This window comes from Prosopis cineraria, unplaced genomic scaffold (genome assembly GCF_029017545.1).
Source record: "Prosopis cineraria cultivar Desert tree isolate PC_DT_omini unplaced genomic scaffold, ASM2901754v1 PC1, whole genome shotgun sequence".
NCBI classification, from domain to species: Eukaryota; Viridiplantae; Streptophyta; class Magnoliopsida; order Fabales; family Fabaceae; genus Prosopis; species Prosopis cineraria.
Genome location: NW_026555332.1, coordinates 65,128 through 70,101, shown reverse-complemented (window position 1 = coordinate 70,101; position 4,974 = coordinate 65,128).

Below are 4,974 nucleotides of genomic sequence, written 5' to 3'. Positions count from 1 at the left end.
TGTGACAAGTTGAATAATGAAAGAAACTTGAGTGAAGTTGTGAAACATGGGAAAACCCTTTCTTACTAACAAAAGAGTTGAGGTAACCATATAGTTTATTATATTTATTAGATATTACAACTGTGTAGAAGTAAACATATACTTGTGAATTTGTTGTTTTGTAACTTTTGTGTATGGTTTGGCAAATGATTTTGGCATGAAAAGTGAATTTGATAAGGTTATTCTATAATTACCACTTTTGAATGAAAGGAATATGTGTGTATATATATATATATATATATATGTTTTTATGTGTGTAAAGTGTGTAAATGTGAAGAAGCAGTACAATGTGTGTGAAAAGCATGATTATAAAGGGTGGGAGTTTACCTAAGGTATGTGTGGATGTGTGTGTAGAGATGGGTGGAAACGAATCCATATGATTTCCATCATGAGACATCCAATATAGCATTATATTTGAGCCAGTATCATGGGTCATCTGATATAGCATTATATTAGAACTATTACTATGGGACATCCAAGCAGTCTGGAAACTCCCTAGTACCTATTAGAGTGTGGTTAGGAGTTAACAATATCTCTATCACAAATGTGTGAAATGATGGAAATCATAGTTCAAAGGTGGGATAGATTACTTTTAACTAGGTATTTCTACCATCGAAGGTATACTCAAGTTAATATGTGATTGATCCATTAGAGCCTATGGTTTTGTGTTCGGAAGCTTTAAAGGATCGGTGGATAGAGAATCATAATAGTGAATGTGAATGCGTGAGATATTTTGTAATAAAAGAGAAATTATGTTATTTTGGCTATATACACTTTTGAATTGGTTTTTGTTACTTTTATGTGGTTATTTTTATTAATGGACATTAAATATGATATCTTGGTTACTAAGATTTTAATCTCACACATGGTTATTTATATTTTTTCAGGATCTAGTAATAGTGATGTAAAGGGAAAGGAATTGGGCCAAGAATAGAGAATTCTTAAGAAAGCCCTTTGTAAGAATTGGTGTAATGACTTAAAAATATGAGTTATATTTGTATGTATAAGTTGCCATAAGTTTTGGGTGCATCTGCATATCATTATGAATGTTTGTGTGTTCGGTGGTTTTGGTACCCTGGCCCAATGTATAGATATGTATATAGTGACAATGATTGTATGGGCTAGTAAATGAGTACATATGTGTATGGAATTGTAGTATGTATGATATGTGTGGAAGTTTGGCCATTTCTGTGGAATGAAATGAGAAAATATAAATATGCCCAAAAGTATAAGATGGGCAATTTGTAGGCCAAATGTGTATATGTGTATTATATTACTTATATAACTATTCAATCAGGTGTACATTGTCCATTTAGATGTGAGCAAGGTCCAAAAAGTGGCTAATGACTTATGGTTTCAAATGGTGATGCTCAATTGGTGAATTTTGACATAATTTGGTCAAAATGTACTTGAGTGTTCAATTTTTGGCTAAAATATCAAATTGATATGAAACCAGTGTCATTAGTTAGACTTTAAAATAAGTTTCGTGTAGGCGCTTGAATCATCCCAATCGAGCATTAGATGTGAAAATGGCGCACGTTTGAAGTTCACACCAGAAACTGCCTTTGACAGCAAAATCTGGTAAACCAAAAGAAGCAAACCAAACTAACCTAAATGTAAATGAACCAATCAAAACTGACCATTAATCAAGTCTGCTTCAATTTTTATAACATACAAACCGATTGGCTTAGTTTGGTTTCGGTTTCAAGATCTGAAAACTGAACCAAACTTGAACCAAGCCTGATTAACAAATATTATTCATTTATATAATATCTATCTAATTAACATTTATTTATTATGACATTGAGAGATGGATATTATGTTTTGAATATATATATATATATATATACATGTACAACGTATGAAACTATGAATATAAATATTAATATTAAATAGCGTGATATTTGAAATATTAGATATTTAGACTTGAGGTATTTGTATGCTTGATACTTGCTATTAGGTGATGAATTTTCTCCATGAGGATTCAAATAGTATATCTAATATAATCATGAAGATGATTAGTTGATCATCATAATTATTTTGATTTTCTATTGCTTGCAATCATAAAATTAATTTGCATTATATATATATATATATATATATATTGGATGGCACAAGGAAATTGATGAGATCATGAAAATATAATACACTTAAGGCTAATGGAATGAAAAGATGAATGAGATTAATATAATATGAACATATTTTTTTTTATCTTTTATTCATTTGAGAGCAAGAAAAAAATAGATAAAAATTAAATAAAAAAGAATGAACGTGTGTATAAGATATGTGATTGATTAAGGTTCAAAGACTTTTCCATAAATATGTTATGATTGAAATAAAGATAAACAAGGACTTTCTATATAATAAAAGAGCCAGCAATGCATAAATCGATTCAAATTAAAAGAAATTCAACTATTATAAAGATAGAAAAAAGGGAAAAAAGTCAAATAAATTTATTGAAACTTGATCCATACTTTAACCAAATTAAACCGAAATAAAAATTGAACCAAACCGATTTTCATAGAAACCAATCAAGTTCCTCTCATGAGCAAACCAATCAGTTCGGTCCAGTCTGATTTTTACCCAAAATCAAACCAAATTGAACATGTGAACACCCCTAATTATTGACTTCCAATTTTCACTAGAAAAGGATAATGAACATGATGATGGCAGTGTGGAGAAATATCGACTTGTCTTCGAGAACAAAAGCAACGATATGGAAGCAATACTTTGACAGCCTGAACATCTACCATTTCTTGATGAATTAATATGTTGTGTTCTGCCACTCGCAAAAGATAAATCCCAATGCATAAAAGCTCAAAATTATTATAGGTAAATCAAATCTAATAAGCATCCAAGAAGTTATTTTGATTGTAGATTTAGGGTACAAAATCTTTATGAATCTTATGACATGTTACAACCACTAGTTTAAGTGTGCTCATATTTTGTACGTATATAGTTTGCCAATTCCTTTTGAGAATCACATGGAAATGAAAAGTTTCATCGAAAAGTAAGGAGGGATGCATATTATATGCTATGAAGCTGTTAAATTATATTATATATGGGCCAAATTTATTATATCTTGTGAGATGGCGATTGAAAATTAGTTTTCTCAAGGCACTTGATGAAAATACAAGGCGAGTAGATGGTTGTGTCCCACACATCAACTTTTAGTTGGCTAACTTCTTCACAAGAGCTGGTAATATATCTCTTCAATGCATTGATAATTAATTAGTGACTCCAAGAGTAACGGGTCCTTAGAAGAGTTTAAAATATGGTCCTAGTTAGTAATATGTTATAATGCAGGTAAAATTTTTCTTGTGTGATAATATATATTGCCTAGAAATATGCATGCACGAATGCACAAATTTATGTACCATATGAAGCCAATGACTTTTGAATTGATCAATAGCAACCATATTCTTAGACAGAAAGGAGGAGGGGTAGAAAAATTACTTGAGTTGAGAGGATGTGCGGTATGAAGGTGGCCTTTGAACAGCATGGACTAGTTTTAGAGACTTATCCCTTGAAGAAAGATTTTCAATGGCCCATTTGGGAGCATATTGGCTAGATTTTTCCTTGTATATTGCAACAACTACAACTCCTCCTTGCCTTATTTCCCTATTCTCCTTTGCATTTCATATTAGAATACAAAAGAAGTTCACAATTAAAGATTTAAAAATAGATTATAAATATATATAAGTTTAAGAAGTATCTAACCAAATGACTTAAGTTATTTTGATGAAGCATAATATCCTTAAGTATATTTAATATAAAAAATCTAACATGATATCAGAACCATTCAATTGGGGATCAAAAAAAAAAAAGGAAAGGAAAAAAAAGAAAAAAGAATGAAAGATTAAAAAAAAAAAAGAGATTAAAAAGAAGAAGAAGAAATTGAATAGACTGAGACTTTTGAAACTGAAAAAAAAAATAAACTTAGGCAAGAAAAAGAAGAAAATAAAAAAAATAGAGAAAAAAAGTAAAATCCTACAACTAAAGATTAAAATATAAATTATAAATATATAAGTTTAAAAAATATCTAACTAAATAATTTAAGTTATTTTAATAAAATATATTATATTTAAGTATATTTAATATAAAAATTTAACATTCCACATCTTATGGTATATATATGTCCGCGCAAGCGAGCGCCTTTGATCAATTATTGCAAGCAACTCAAAACAACTTGCTAGAAAAATTCATGGTAAAATGATATCGGATCCCGAATTCCCTACGGGCATCTTAGGCTGAACTCATTATTGAACATGCACGTGCCAGAGAAATAAAAAGTCTGTGCGCGCGTGCATTAGGGGCACTTTTTCTCGATCAGTTCCCAGGCTTTACCAGCCAACGCCTCCTTCTCCTTGCCTTATTTTCCTGTTCTCCTTTGCATTTCATATTAAAATATAAAAAAAAATCATACATCTAGATATTAAAATATAAATTATAAATATATAAATTTAAAAAGTATCTAATCAAATAACTTAAATTATTTTAATAAAATTTATTATCATTAAACATACTTAATATAAAAACTCTAATACAATTTTAGAGTTATTCATTTGAAGACCAAAAATACAAAAAAAAAATAAAAGAAAGAAAAAAAAAAAAGAATGGAAGATAACTAAAAAAGTAAGAGATTAAAAAAAAATTGAATAAATCTGATACTTCTAAAATTAAAAAAGTACAAACTCAAGCAAAAAAAAAATAGAAAAGAGTAAAGGAAAAAAGTAATAAAAAAATATTAAAATATAAAAAAAATCTTACATCTAAAAATTAAAAGATAGATTATAAATATATAATTTAAAAAATTATATAATTAAATAGTTTAAATTATTTTAATAAAATATATTATTTTTAAATATATTTAATATAAAAAATCTAACATTTCACATCTTTTTGTGATATATATATATATATATATATATATAT